The sequence below is a fragment of the Dromaius novaehollandiae genome, chromosome 1 (genome assembly GCF_036370855.1).
Source record: "Dromaius novaehollandiae isolate bDroNov1 chromosome 1, bDroNov1.hap1, whole genome shotgun sequence".
Lineage (NCBI taxonomy): Eukaryota > Metazoa > Chordata > Aves > Casuariiformes > Dromaiidae > Dromaius > Dromaius novaehollandiae.
In genome coordinates, this window is record NC_088098.1 from 43751326 (window position 1) to 43768071 (window position 16746).

Genomic DNA, 16746 nt, shown 5'->3' on the forward strand with positions numbered 1-16746 from the left:
TAACTCTCACACATGGCACACGCAAGAGGGGGAACTGTAGATGTTGATATTTTCTGGCAATAATAGTTTCAAATATGAATCACATTAAAAAGATAATGAACAAGAGAATGAAAGAGTGATGATTCTCAGTAACTAAGTATATTATTTCTTTCTATAACACAATATTAGTTGTCAATTCTGAAGAATCTAACAAGATAGTATATTTTAGCTCTCAAGCAAATCGAAACTCAGGTTTATTAGCATATATTTCCCATGAGCTGAAATCATTACTGCATTTAATTGCTTGACAATTATTTCTGTCACATCAATTTAATGGTTAAACCAATTATTTATATTACAAAACATAGCTCTGCACCACACTAACTGAAAAACACAAGCCATTTTTCAGTGTTACTTAACCTATACATTATTAACACTGGAAGGGTTAGGTCTAAGGATTTGGGGGAAAATTAGAACTCAGTCAGGTGATAAGAGGTTTTACAGGTTTAATGTGCAAGCTCAAAATTGCTGCTTTTAGAATCCTATTTTAGAACTGCATGCCAAGTCAGGTAGTGTTGACAACTTTACAACCATTTTTTTCTTTTGCATTCTGGCAACCTGAGCAAATGGTTCTTACTACCTTTTTAGCCACAAGATGGCAGTTCTGTTTACATGGTCACTAATTCTCACAATATTCAACCTGAAAATGGTAACAGGTTATTTTTTCAATTTATAGTAGATATGCTTTTCTATTTCATGAAGATTTTTCATTTAAATCAATCCCAATAATTAAGCATAATTAACCACGATGTTGAGGTAACATTTGCCAAATTTTGCTTAAGTGTTGCAGATGGCAGATAACTTTTTAACCACACAAAAACTTCAGAGTTTAGAAAAAGATCTCCGTTCAGAAGCATATGCTTTCCATACTTCAATATCCAGAGCTCCCAACCAGGCTTATCCTTTAGCATGCTTAATTTTAAAGAATATAATAAGTTCTGCTGATAGTAATGGAAATGCCTGTATGCCTAAAGGTAAGCACAGATTAAGAGGCTTTTCTGTATAGGCGCTTTTATCTTCTATTTGGTTTAACATCTAAACTCATCAAGCACACTCATTTATGTTATTAAAATGTAACAAATGCCTTTATTTTTAAAGTAAAAACCACTGAGAAGATTATATGTAGGGATTAAATACACATAATGAATGACTGATGTTTATGCCTTGTAAAATTGATAGAGTGCACAAAAACATAAATAACTGTCTTCAGCTCTGTTTAAGAAGACCACTCTCAGCTTAAATGATTGAGAAGATTCTTAATTTCAGATCTGGGGAAAGATATATAAAATGTTAAAACATTTTCTTTGGCAATGAAGCCTAGTAAATTAAAATGAAGTTTTGATACAACTGTAGTAATTTCACAAGGAAATAATTTGCACATGTGACTGGCATTGCAAAGGAAGTCACCCGACTGAGGCAATTGTGTGCAGTCTTTCATGCCACTTCTGAAATGGATTTTTTGATCCCTCACAGAGAGGTAAGCAACCCTGAGTTACCTAAAATTTACCACTGGACAAGGCCCTTCACATATACCTTTATGAATCAGAAGGCATTAGAAGCCTATAGGTTGTAGTAAATGCAGAATAAATTGATGTTATCTAATCCCTTATGAAAAGGGACAAACTTAAGTTTCTTAAGTAGGCAGGAATGATTATCATGGATCAGCTAATGTGCAGTAACTTGTTAATACATCAGCAAGGCAGTGACTCACGGCTTAGGGCTCCACACCTGCTCTCACAGCACCTTATGTAATGAAAAGCACAATTCTGGAATGGGAAATTCCAAAGGACTGATAGGTATCCTAGCTCAAAACAGCATTTCAGAATTTGAGATGAGCAGCAGAAGTAAACCTATAAAGGGTCTAGAAGAAAAAAAGGGGTTGTGATAGGAAGATAAGGTAATTTTAGGTAGTTTAGTCTTCTGTGAAGGTAGGGCAAACTGCCCAATGCATGACATGAGCCTGAATGTAGACAGTTATCTCAGAGCAGATGACCCACTACAAATTACAATCCCATGGTGACTTGTTCATATAGCTATGCCGTAACAGCACACCAGTGGTCTTGCTGGAGAATTTTCTTAACAGAAGTGCTGCTCTTTGGTCAGAAAATGTCAAAATGCATTAATGTCAGGAACATACATTTCCACTTCATAAACGAAGCTGTGAGAGGGTGTCACAAGAAATGGGTTTCGAGTTTTGTGTGTGTGCAGGGGAGGGTTTACATCAGGCTTTCCTAAAAGTGCATGAATTTATTGATGTATTGTAGTCTATCCTGTGAGGTCCTATTTTTAATATATATATTCTTAAAATATGCAGCTTTACATGCATTAGAATGTTTCTCAAAAGAGAATATAAAATTTTTACTGCAGTAACACACTTGGACTGAGAATCAGCAACACTCCCAACACATAACACATAAAGGTTATTTTTTTTCCAGTACTCCAGATTAAGTAGTTTAAGATGATAAACTATGAATGTGTGGGAATCTTCTTACAGGAAAGAGTGGAACCATAAAGGTGTATCTGCTGTGCCTTACCACAAAGAGTAAGTGGAGTGCCTACCCCACATGCTCAGTTGAGAGCAGTACCAAATGTCTGTTCAAGACAGAGCTGGTTTGGATTGGTATTGCAAACCAGTAAGTGTGTCAGTCTCAAGTGGGGGGATTTGAATTAATTTATTGCCAAATAACACGCTCTTAATTATTGATCTGGGTATTAAGAAACAAAGAAGACATAATTAAACACGGAAAGGCCTTTCCTCCCTGCTTCCCCAGGCTCAACTTGCATCCAGTTGCTCTCCTCCCCACTTCCCAGCCCCACTCCCCACTCCATTTCCCTGCACATTGCACTCTCTCCCTTCGCTGAGGCGACGCGTGGCACAGGAGGTTGGGGCCAGCACGCAGCCATCTCTCTTTGCTGTCTCCTGCCTCGTCCTCTGCGGAGGCATCCCTGCTGTGTCCCTTCTCGTGTCTGCGCCTGTACCTCCCCGCACCTGCCTCCTCTTTGCCCCCTTTATCTCATGGCCCTTCCCAAACACATTTAACCAGCAGTGCCGGGCGCTCCCCCGGCCACGCACAGTGCTGGTGCGCAGGGGTGGTTCCCAGCCATTACGGAGCCAGTTGGAACCGGCTGCTGGCAGCATGGGGCGGTTCCTCTCCTCCCTCCCCCCCCGACCCCCCTGCACAGGGCACCCTGGAGCCCCCGCGGCTGAAACCCTGCAGTTTGTGCCCAGTATACAAGACGACTGTGGCATCGTTTGAGACATCGGTTGTGTAGGAGAAATTAAAAAGAGGATGAAGACAACTGAAATACGGAAATATCTTCTACTTCTCTGATGGTCACATTAGTGCAGCACTTAATGGCAAAGCGCTGCTCACCAGCATCTCCATTTCCAAATGGCCAAAATATTTGCGGAACTGGAGCCATCAGAGAAGTATTTCAGTAGTTCTGATCCCGGAGCTGAATGATATTCATACCATTATGTGATGTACACAAATGCTAAAGGACTTTTGGTACTGGATCTCTGGGAAAAAAATTATAAAACAAAAAAAAAAGAATAAAGACACTAAGATTTAGCAAAAGATAGAGGCCTAATTTCCATTGTGTACTTTCACAGGTCGCACTTTTTGCACCTACCTTGTATAATTGCTTTAGAAATTCTCTATCATGTAGTCATGTTTTGACTAATAAATGACTTTGATCATTTAAAGTTCAAAAGTTAAAACACCTTTTGGTTAGTAGAAACACAAGTTTCCTAAATGCTCCATGCAGTGGAGTTAGAACATTTATATCCTAAATTTGCAAATAGGAACTTCAGAGCTTTTTGTTAAAATTTCTATTTTGATAGCACTACCTCTGTGTCTAGGTCTAAACTCAAAAGCACTGATGAAAGCCATGATTGCTGGGCTGTATAGTTTGCCCAAAATAGGGATCACAAGGTTAAAACAGTAAGTAAGACTATGTAAGTGTGATTTTGCATGCTGAGAGTTCGGTTGTTCTGGAGTAGCAGTTTCAGGCAGCACCGCAGTAAGGGGCTCTCCCTTCAACTCGGTAGGGAAGGAGGAGTTTTTGCAGGTCCAAGTCTCAAGTCTTGCACTTTGAGAACATCTCTGCATGATCACTCTAAGACGTGATACAAGCTCCCTTCTCTTTACCTCAAGTTTCCACAAGTTTCCACTGCTGGGCGTGCCAGATGCAAATTTACGGAGGACAGTAAAAAAAAAGAATATCAATGCCAACATATACATTACATGATAAATGTATCATGTGACATATGAGTGGCCACACAGCTGTCTAGCCTTCCCTCATTCACACAGGGATTAAATTGGTTCCTGAATGTCATGCTAATAAGCACTTTTTTTTTAGCAATTCAGTTGAAGTCATCAGAGAGGAAATTATTCAGAATAAATATGCCAGTGTTTGATGTTTTATTAGGAAATTTTGTGTCAGCATAAAATGAAGAGCTCGTTTCTGCAGCTAGCATGACCATGTACAAAAGCGTGTCACACTAAAAAGGCAGAGGTGGCTGATGGAGCTGACTGACCAACTGACCTTTCTGATATGTTCAATGTTAAGCTTAAATTGAATTGACAAATAACTGCATTTATTTTCTTCACAGTCATCAGAAAACTTCATGATGCTTTGCTGATTTATCCAAAAAGGTTATTTTGAAAGAATATGTATGGCAATATTTAATACAGCTACAGCATTATTAAAACAGTATGCACTGAAACTATGGATATATAAAAAAAGAAAAAGATACTAGATAGTCATCCTCAGTGTTTTTTTTTTTTTTTTTTTTTTTTTGAATGCTCAGATAGCAATAAAAAGCAAGAGAAAGACGTTGGGAAGAATAAGCCATTCAGTGAATTAGTCTTGAAGCTAGCTATGTGCTATGTTCATTCTCAGATTGTTTTGAGAACCAGATGTGGAAAGGACAGTTTACTGTCAGAAGTCTCTGCTAATGGCAGGACAGATGGACTTTAAAATGACAATGAGTTACTGTTATATTACTAAACCAAGTTATATATGATACACATAATATGTCATAAAATACTGTTAGTCAAATTTAAAACTGCAGTTGCCAAAGATAATAATTTAAAGAAAAAAAACCCCACAGGTAGTTAATGCAGGTATTCAATATTGCTGAATTAAATTAATTTTGGAGGAGAAAATTCTCTGCCAGCATAGGTAACATTGTGTGTGTTACAACACTGAGATAAAATTTGTTTGTATTCTAAGAGTTAACTTCTTTAGTATTAATATTAAGTAAAACACATATAAAGTGTCATGTGGATTGAAGACTATATCCAAGATATAACACCAACCTTCACTTTATTAAGCATAGTCTATTAAAATGATAACATCTTAGGTTTTAGAATGGTTGCAGTAATTAAAGCTGGTCGAACCATTCTGCTCAAGATACGGAGTCAGCTGAATTTTGGGGGGAATTTTCAATTAGCCCGCTAGATTAAATCTTTGTTGGCTTAAATCTGTCTGGATGATTTAAAATGGTAATGCTTTGCTATGTATGGGATTCAGCTTTAGATTAACACTCACAAATTCAGATGTCTACATGTGAGCTAGGTATCTTATCTCCCTTTATAATCAATGGAGACCTAATCAATGCAGTCACTGGAGCCTAGAAATAAGTTCAGCTCACTCTAAACTAGAAATCTAGGGGGAGATACTGTTTAATGTTATTTGAGATGGCCAAGGGTATCTAAAACATCTACGTGTCAATGCAGCTGAAGTTTCCTTCCTGAGAAGTGACAGGTAGACACAGGTGTTACGGGACACCTGCACCCTCCTTGCCCAGGGTCTGCAGGCCAGGCAGGTTACCCAAGCATCACAGATAGCACTTGACTTCTGTGTTCAAGTAACTGAATCATTCTTTTAGTGATTCGTCAGCTCAACGGAAAAAAATCAGCTGCTTAAATATAGGCTTCTGTATTCAATGCTTGATATTCAAGATCAAACTGACCCGGTCCCAGAGGGCAGAGGTCTCCATTGATTTTAATATGTATCAGCCATCCCTGTGCCGATATCTTTGATACCATAGGCCATCATCTCAAGTGGCACTGGGTGTTTGGCAATTGTTTTGATCTGTCTATTAAGGTAAAATAGCAATGTTTCCAGGATTACTTGCTTCTTAGATGCTAGTTGTTAAGAAAAGCATTGATCTCCTGTAGTCCATCCTTAGATTGGCAGCAGAGATCTTGTTCCCATCACAGTATATACCTCAGGACATATCTTCCACTCCTGATCCATTCCAAGACTGAATGAAACAATATGAATATGTGATGAACCTCAGCTAAGCAAGTCTCAAACTTATTTCTAGGGGCACCAGATTTCATCTGTTGTTTTAAAAATAAGGAGCTTAAAACGTAGGCCATCCTTCAACAATATCTATATTGCACTGCTGGAAATATAGTCCAGGGAACCCAGCTGTTGGCACACAATGCGGGTGTGAACTATAATCTCTACGAAGAATTGCACTTATTAATTAATTAATGCAGTAGAATGAATCATTTAATTTGGCAGATTAGCAGAGGGAATGAAAGAGATGAACATCAGCATGCCTTCTTACATTGTCTGGATCTGTTACCTTATGTGCTACTGCCTCACATGCTACCTAAGTAAAAAGCTTTTTTTAAAAAAATCCTTTGTAAAGAATGTATGTTTTACTTTTTTTCACTTATGACATATCCGTGAAGACTAAACTGTAAACTAAAATAATCTCTAATTGTCATTCTAGAGTGTGTCGGCATAAATTGCATATAGATCTTGTATGTGAAGCATAAGAAGAATGGTAATCAATAGGGTTTTTTTTTTTGTCTTGGTATTATATAAGAAATGCCAAAGAAAGAAAGAATTTATGGTTACTTTCATCTGCAGAACTGTGAGAGCATATGGGCTTTCTGAGGTGTGACCCTTGCATAATGTGATTACTTTTCAGCTGTGAGAGGTTGAGGCTGGGACTGTGATATACCCATGTTTCATTTTCCTGAAACAAATGTCAATATGTATTCTGAGTGGCTGTAGTTGATACCGGGAGATCAAGATTTTTAGAGTAGAATGTTTATTGGTTTATTCTGCATGAAATATCTTCAGAAGAAAAATCTGTGAGAAATTCCAGCATGATAACATAGGAGTGGAGTCCTCTGCAAGACCTCTCTGTCTTTCTCCCATATTCCCTATTTTTGAAAGCCATATCAAGAACTGATTTTTGTACCTTAGTCCCTATTAGGACAACATGGCATTCCAGTTGTATATTTTAACACTTTCTTTGATTCTACTAAATTATATCATCCACTGTTTTAATCTTATTTCTGTTGTGTTCTTACTTGTAACTAGTTTTGTAAAAGAGTTTCTTTTTGCTTAAAGTATATATGTTTATACACACACACAAAAAAAATATAGTCCCATACATGTTGCTGGGTCAACTAGTTCTTTAAGAAAAGCTAATTAATACCTTTCTACTCTTCAGGGAAATAATATCTTACTTTGCTAAGTGATGCCTTGGTGACTATGCACTCAGTTTTTATTTTAGTAAGAGAATGGAAGAGATACTAGAAGTAATCTGGGCATGGGCCACTGTATTCTTATTAACTCTGTAGACTTCATATGTAGATGCTCTCCTGTTGCAGATTTTATAGGCTTTTTCCCCTACAGTGCTGAAATGAAACAAAAACTCACCTGCATTTTTCTCCAAACTTTGCTTTAATTTCAGTAAATTCCTGAATACAGTCTAGAAACTATCTTATGATATAACCTTACCTTGGCTTCAGTTGATACTAATATTGTTTTCTTTTTCTGATGTAAGTTACAAAATTAAATAAATATCTTTCTTTCTGAGCTTCCTTATTGAAATTAATGAAACATATATTCCATTTTATCTGCTTTGGGTGAAATTAATAAAGTTTCAATCCCATTTTATCTTTTCTAAAATTAATAACCTGCATGACCTTTGTTACCTTCCTTTGACTTAAAACAGTAATCCTCATGTCTCTTTTTGCTTTCTGTGTCCTGAATTGCTAAACCCAAAAGTTTCGTCTCCTTCAATAAAATTAACAGTTTCCTTAACTCAGTTTATCTTCCTTTTTATTTAACTGAGATAACTCTTTATTATGATTTCCTCGCCATCATTCCTTGGTTTCAGTGATGGTCTAAAACAGTAATCTGCAAAGAAACCCATGGTTTTAAACAAATAGCTTTTCTGTCTGATACATTAGTATGTATGTCCACCTCAGTGTTATTCCTTGTACTTTTCCCATCCCATATTTCTCAGATTTTTTTACCATTTTATATTTTCTTTGTATTTCTGTAATTTTTCCTGTGTTGTCCCAATAAGGTGTGCCCTGAGCTTCTAGCTTCACAGCTTTCCTCCCACCTGCTTTCTGTGCAAAATCAAATTTATAGTATGGCTGTAATTCACTCCTGTGGCAAAAAGTAAAAACAAACTCCATGAATCACCTAAGTCCCACGTAAGCCTTTAAATAGACTTCTTTGTATAAATGTGCCTACAGATGAGTTTTGTCATTCTTGAGTTTCCCCAGCTTATTTGTGTAGAACTGACAGATACTCATAATCCAACACAAGCCCGTAGAAAAAAACGGTATCTGACTTGTATGCACTTTCAAAGCTGATTTATGATTTCTCTAAAAATTAAAAAAAGTTCACATTAATGTGGCAAAATCCATATTGACAAGGGTGATGCATTTTCTTCTTTTTATATGTTCACTTTTCATAGAATTATTAATACAGAAAATCTGAATTTTGCACTTGGAATGCAGTAGCGTTTGTGGATACACTCCACTGTAATTTACCGCAGGTAAATTCTGAGTGAGTAACTATTTTGTGAGCTGGTTGAAATGTTTGCTTACATCATATTTCAGACCCCTAAGATGTCATTTGCATCTCTTGACCAAGCTCTAGGCTTGAGTTCTCTTTGCCAATCATTTTGTTGGTTGCCACATAATCCTTACTTGTAAGGTATCCTTCTGCAATTGGTAGTAAAAGTCATTGCTGGTATGACAGAAATCTAAACTGTGACAGAGGTTTGCATTTTTGGAGTCATGTTTTTTTCATAGAGCAATATTAGACCACATTTCCTAGATGACTCCTGAACAGAGTAGAGCAGAAAATTCTACATGACAAATGTGGGTATTGGGAAAAATAAGAAAGAAGACATATGTAATTAAGGGCCTGATCCAAAATCTGTTGAAATCAGTGGAAAGATTCCCAGGGATTTCATCGAGCTTTGCCTCAAGGCAATAAAGAACATACAATAAGGAGCTATCAAATATTACCTTCAAGTTGCATGAGGCCAGATCTCCAGCAGATTTAAACTGGTGCAGCTCTGTTTATTTAAATTCAGTAGCGTCATTGCACATCAAATGAGACTATGTCAAATTTTAGCTTAAAGCTTTCACTGCTTACCAAATCCTCTTCAAGTGAAATGTCTCTGTAGGTTAATTTGAGGTCATTCAGAAGAAACATAAAAGAATCAATAAAACTTTTCTAAATTTCTGATCTTTAAAAACATTTTGGTGGAATTATTTTGTTCATTAAGAAAAGTTCTTTAGAAAGTTGTTTAATCAGGGAGACATAATAACTGCCTTTAATTACAACACCTGTCTGGTCTGAATAATTTAGCTACAGAGTATTTTGCATGCACTGTGCTATAATGGATCACTGATACTGCCTATGATCCCATATTCTCTCCAGCCCTTCTTTCCACCACCACCCACATCCTTTTCTGTATGTATTATACAACACCTTATGGCATTAGTTAGAGCCACTGATAATGGTTATGCATCAAAAGCTTAAAAAGGAAGGATTCCTACACAGTATTTTTGTCCTTCATGTTATGAAACAGTATTTTGGACTTGGAACAGACCATGTTCCAGTATTCAGAGAAATACTCACCAAGATTATAAATGTTCAAGTATGATACTCTCCAAGCGCGCTGACTCTCCATTACTATTAATTTTATCAGCAGCTTTCAGGAACCCCACCTATAGAAGCCTGGGAAAACAGCAATACGCTATGACGGACAGGCCTGAGCTGTGCTGATACCAGCACAGGAAGCAAGTTCCACCTCTAAGCATCCTTCAAAATGAAAAGTATCTTCCTTGCAGTCCCCTACTGGGTAAGCAGGATGACTATTTACTCAGAGGTGAGTGCACATGAGGAGAGATGTTACTTAGATAGGGTCTCTCAGTAAAGAGGTGAAACCATCACCATTTTTTGAATAAATCTGTTGAAACATTTGAGGCTTTTTTGCTTCCTTGAGACAAAGTTCATCTTCTTCCTTCTCACTCAAAGTAAAATCAGTTTGTGTGACCAAAACCAGAAAAAAGTATCAGAACATTATTAATTTTCTACAAAAAAAAGATTCTCTTAGAATATATACTCCATTTTCCCACACTTGTCATTTCATACTGTATGTCCTTCAGATAGACAGCACTGAGGTACAGTTGCTGAGAGTGGATGTATTTATTTTCCATCATAAAACTTGATTTAAGATCTAGCTAGAGCATGTTTACTCTTAGTTACGTCAAGTCCCGCTTGACTTGCTCAGTCTGTGTGTAGCTGCAGGTTATGTTATATGTTAAAAATTTATAGTGAACCTTCTTTAAGCACAAGCAAAAAAATCAGAAAATAATATTTTTAATAAAAAGGGTTCATTTTTACCTACTCTTCTAAAAGAGCGGTGATCTCCATCAGTGCTTTTTGTTTTCAGAAAATAAAGATCAAAGTAACAGAGAAAGTCTTGGAGATGTGATTATAAGAGACTGCCTAGAAATAATTAATAATAAGGTCTGTAAAAGTTGCCATATGTACATATGATGCCCTTAAATTAATAGTGGTTTACATTGCCTACATTGTTTTCCACAAAGAGTGCTGTTCCATTCTGTTTGACCTTAATTAGTATAATTGATGGTAGTTTTAGAGCTGCATACCATTTTAATCATGTAGTTACAGCTTTCATGACAGAAGAAAAATGAAATAGCAGCTGGGAGTTATCTATTAATAGAGAGGGAACAGAAAGGTAAAAGGAAAGACTCTTCTCTTCTAGGACTTCAGGGCTTTTATGGCGTTAGTAATGAATGACTAATGTATTCTAAGAGGAGCAGGCTGATCTCCAAGGATGTAATGAAGGGCAGCAGGAGGTAGGATCAATGTGAGTTAGAAATTCGATATCATTAGGAAATCATATGGCTACAAGAGTATACGAATAGGCCAGAAAAGACTGTCACAGCTAGAGAGTATAAGCCTTGCGCATGCATGCATGCATAAATGGGATTATCTGGGCATGTGTGTTAGGGGCTCAAACTTTGACATACAGACTACTTTACAGTTCCCTGACAAAGCATACAGTGCTACCACAGGTCATGCTGTTAGAGTGAGAATGGCAGAACAATCCAAACATGTTTGGAGGTATGGTTATTTGGTATGAATTTGAAATGAATCAGGGTACAGTGAAAGAATAGAAAAGTCAAGAGTGGATTTTTTAAGCTGTGAGCCAAAACACACTAAAGAGAGCAGATTTGTTCATTAGCTTCAGTTGCTAATTCTTTTCTTGACATTTTTTCCCATCATTAACAACACTCTCTGAGTTTCTGGAGGCTTTGGAAGAAAGTTGGCTCCACAGGGGGAGTTTATCCTTCTTTCACAAATCTAGTTTCAAAAACAAAAACAAAAACCAACCCTCTACCAATGGCACTTACTGCTTATCATACTGGGAGGAAGAAAGATGTCAAGCTACCTGCCAATTATGTGTAAATCTATATTCCATTAAGTTCCACTGTGGCACTACTGTTTGGCACATTACTTTTATAAAAATAACAGCATAAAATGAATCCATAGATAAAAACTACTTAGTGTGTATTTTATTTCTCACAGTTTCTTTTTCCTCTTTAAAATAAAAAGGAAAAAATGAGAACTGAATTGAATTAACTTAAATAACACAGAAGGCAGCACCTAATAGCTGTCAATGAAAAAATTCAGGGATATATACCAGTTTTTAACTGTGCATGTACCCATAGAACTGTTTTATTTAAGGAAGACCAGCTTAAACAGGAAAGTAAATCATATAAAATAATTCTTACAATTTAAATGTGAACACAGTTATTTTGAAGATCATGCCCCAAAAGCTTATTTGCAGTGTTAATTCCATGTGTTCTTTATAGTGGTACATATATTTCTTCATTTCCAGTCTTTATGGATTTTACATACAAACACTGCCAGATATATTCAATTGCATTATATGTGTGAGAACAGTCAGAGGATAAGAAGGAACAATATTTCTAAAGACCTGCAAAATAAATTCTCATCCAGCTTTTTTTGTAGCCTTGCAGAATGGTTGTTGGGCTTTTTGATGTTTTTTTAAAAAAACTTGCATTTCTCCTTTCCTGTATTCTCACACAAAGAAATGATCTTCAACAGCAGGGATTCTAGGACTTTTGCTGCCTAGGCAAAATGAAGAATGTTCACCCTGCAATTATTTACACAATGAATAGCCACTAAATCTTTTGCTGTTCCAGTTAACAGTGTGTTGTGGCTACATGATAAAGCCAGTTCTATTTTTAAATTAATCAATGCAGAAAGGACATACATTTTTTTTGTGTCTGCCATTATGATATATTTTAATCTGCTCTACAGAAAATACATTAACCATACATTAAGGTTACCTGACAAGTCAATAAAGAAGTCAGGACAATAGCAAAGTTAAGTTTGCACATAGAATTCTATCTCTAGGTGCTAGAAAATATGCACAATGGTTTTATTTATTGCCTAACTGTATAGAATTGGCAAATTATAAAATATCAGATGACTTTTCCAATAATTCTAAGTACACACATTTGGAATCCTGTACTACTTACTTTATTCCTAAATATATACATTATTTTCATTCTACATCTACATTTGCATTGACTTAAGTCACAGTTCCTCAGAAGTAAGCACACGGCTTGGAAGGTTACATCTTTTTCACTTCCGATTAAAGGGCAATGCACAACAAAACCCAGAGCACAGCTTTTGGAGTGAGTTCACAGCTCTGATGAAGCGCAGTGCCCTGTGCAGTTATCAGCTCAGTTTCCAAAAGGACAATACCACTAATAATGTCACATGACACATGAGTTCTCTCACTCAAGCGCTGCACCCTTCTCACACATCTTTGCCCTTGTTCTAGAGCACACTCAGCCACAGTTGTAGAGTTGTGCTGCGTCTCACATGGTGCTCCTAAACTCTTAAGCACTGCTATTGTTTTAGAAAATGGTACTGAGGCGCTCCTAGAAACACTGAAATCTTCACAGTTTACCCTTGCCCTGCAAAGAAGAACTAGTGGGGATGTTGGCTTTCATAATGGCACTGTTTCTACCTAAACCTCTTTCCAAAGACTTGAGAGAGTACGAGGTTGGTTTTGATTTGCAATGTAGCCTGAAGGATGACCTAGCTGCAGTGAGCTTTCTGGACAAATGTTACTCACATACGTCTGATTCTGTTTTATAGCAGATAATCCTAGGAAAAAAAAACATCTAATTTCAGGGAATTCAAGAAGCTTGATTTCAATGTAATTTTACCTTTTAAATTATGTAAGTTTTTAAAATAATTAATATTCATGATTCCTTCCCCTCTGCCTTTTGGAACACTACCTCAGTGTAGGTACAATTCAAAACTGCAGATTTTTACCTGATACTATCTAAGTTTCTTGGTGATATTAAAGTCAACTTACAAGTCTTTCAAGAACAGAGTTTTCACTGTGTAAAAAGTTATGCAGATCCGTTTTTTGCTCAAAGACTAGTTTTGGTCTACAAGATTCAATGCTTTATTCCACACCTGGAGAAATCGAGGAAATTTTATTAGCATCCCCAATTTTTAAATATATTTAAAAAATTAATACATATACTTCTATGCTAATACCTAATCATTATCTGTAAATGCTTAATATATCCACAATTCAATGAAAATAGTTTAAAACTAAGACAATAGCAATCAAATAGGATTTTCTGCTGTATAAACACGCGTGTTTAAGGCTTATCTCAGATCCGTCAAGTTGAATAGGTAGATTTCAGTACAAATGCCTAGGTTTATCAGCAGATTCAAGAGAAATTATATCAATTTTATTGCTTGAGATTTCTCTTATTTTTAAGCTTGTTATTTCTAGCTATCTGCTTCATACTTTCTTAATGTTACACTCCCCAGTAACACCATACGTCACATGATAGTGTAAGCTCTTTGAAGAAAAGATTGTTTCTTACAGAAACAGACCAATGTGATAATGTGTCCTACTTTATATGGATTCATATAGAGGTAATTGGTAATTTTCCATTTAAATCTTTTTATGGAATATATGATTCTAACATGAAAAACAATTTGCACAGGCAGGTGTACATTTGGTAACCTATTATGAAATGAAACAAAGCATCTCATTCCTGTTCCATTCTCATTTATCAACTGTAGTAGTGAACCACTATTGCCATTACACTACTGCCTAATTCTACTAACTCCACTATCATTACAGTGCCATATTCCTTCAAAGGTAACTCTGATCTGGATTTCTGAGCCAAACTTTGTCACTCATATTGTGTCACTTTGTCTTCTCCAACTGTTGTTGGAGAGAGAGTCTTACGACAATGATATATCTTGTGCGATGTAGTACAGCCAGATATCTAATGCAGGGGAAGGACCTAAAGTGCATGGCACCCAACAATATGGCAACTCAAGCCAATATCTTTCAGTGAAAGGTTAAAATTTTAGTAGCTAACTATAGAGAGCTAGATCTAAAGGTTAATACTATATTAGGTCTAAAGTCTGAATTTCATTAGAGTCAAAACATCAAGAGGAAGATTCTGTTAAATTTTAAATGATACTTCTTGAGGAATGCCATTGAACAAATGGGATAATGATTTGCAGTATTGTATTGATGAAAGGATGAAAAAAGCCATTATTTTTCAAAGAAAATATGTTTTTAGAACAAACAGTAAAAGTCTGCTTTTTCAGATGTTAAAATCCTAGCAATGTCAATTAAAACATGCAACACATTTGACTGCTATCTTTCAAATTACAGAAATTTTCTTATTATAGTGTAATGATTTACAAAATTGCGATCTGTAATACACAGTGCAGAACAAAAGGGTTTTTGTATTGAAACTCTTCAATATAAGAACTTGTTCTGCTGATTTATTTTTAAATCCATTCTTAGAGTGAATTTTGGCAGTCTTCTCTTTGGACAAAAAGCATTGTGTGCCTCAAAACATTGACATAAGACATTAAACTACACTATACTATTCTATATGCCACTGAAATGATTAAAATTCTATCTATCCCGTAGTGGTGTTATTCTAAGAGATAGAAACATGTAAGACAAAAGAAACCAAAAATAATAAGGAAAATCTTTTTAGGGGAGAATGATAGTATTTACAGTTCTTAGCATTTAAAATAGAAAATCAGCAATCAGAATCATTTCTAAAACTGAAGTTAAAATACAAAAGGAGGCTGAAGAGAAGATAGGTCTCTCTTAGTTTTGACTATGTATTCAGTACACCATCTGAGTTTTTTGTTGTCTGATTTCAGTAATCCGTATGTAAAATTAAGGTCATCAAGCTAGCCTACAGCAGATGAATGAACTATTAATCTAAAAATGCCTAATATAAATTCATACGATGTGGAATATCTTTACTCTCATGTAGACAATTGAATCCTTTGTGCACCAAAATAAAATCTACTGGTAATTATGCATTTGAACAACCTAAGTGAGTGTGGGTTATTATTTTAGTTATTTGATATTTGTGCCTCGTACAGCAAAGCAAAAGATAAAGATAAATTTAAAGATAAAATGAGAAGGAAGGCAAAAAAAGCAGTGCTTGAAAGTTCTGCCATTTCAGGTTATTTTGATAAATAAAATTACAACTTAGGTGTCCAAAAGTTGCTCATACATAGGTCAATGAGAAGTCAGGGAATTAATGTTATGTTGGTAACATGCATACTGTGAAATAAAATTCCAGTTAAACAATATTTTATATATTTGGTAATTTTATTAATTATGAATTACTATATAATATTTTCTATTATGTAGCTTTCAAATTCTGAGATGAAAATGATATTTTTCCTTATTTAATATATTTATTAGAATCATTCCTGTTACTTAGATTATTTTATTTACAAATGTTGAAGCAAAGGAGTCCTTTGGGGGCCTCAGTAGGAGGTACTATTGTATTATTAATATCACAGAACAAAAGCATATTGAATAATCAATTCAAAGCATGAGTGGGTTGTGTATGGGTAAAATAACTGTTTTTCCTTTCCAATTATCATACTTTGCTTCTCCCAAAGGATAAAATGTCATTTATTTCACATTCTCATTTTATAACCCATATATATTCAAGAAAAAGAATGCCAGCCACTGGTAGGACTGATTTACTGTGGAGTTTTACACATTTCCTGATCTGCAGAGCTTTCAGGTCAAAATTATGTTGACTTTTTAAATGCATGAGAGAGAGACAGAAAGTTGGGGAGGAAATAAGGAGGAAGAACCTCTTCTCATACTATCCATATTTTGCAGGAAGGGTCAATGACACTTAGGCAGCACAGACTCCAAAGATCACCTGCTTAAAGGTGTCGTGAAAGTTTGAAATCCTGATGTCTATAGCCATCTTTACTTGCCAGCAATGTCAGTGAGAAGTTAATCAGTGCTCCCTGCCT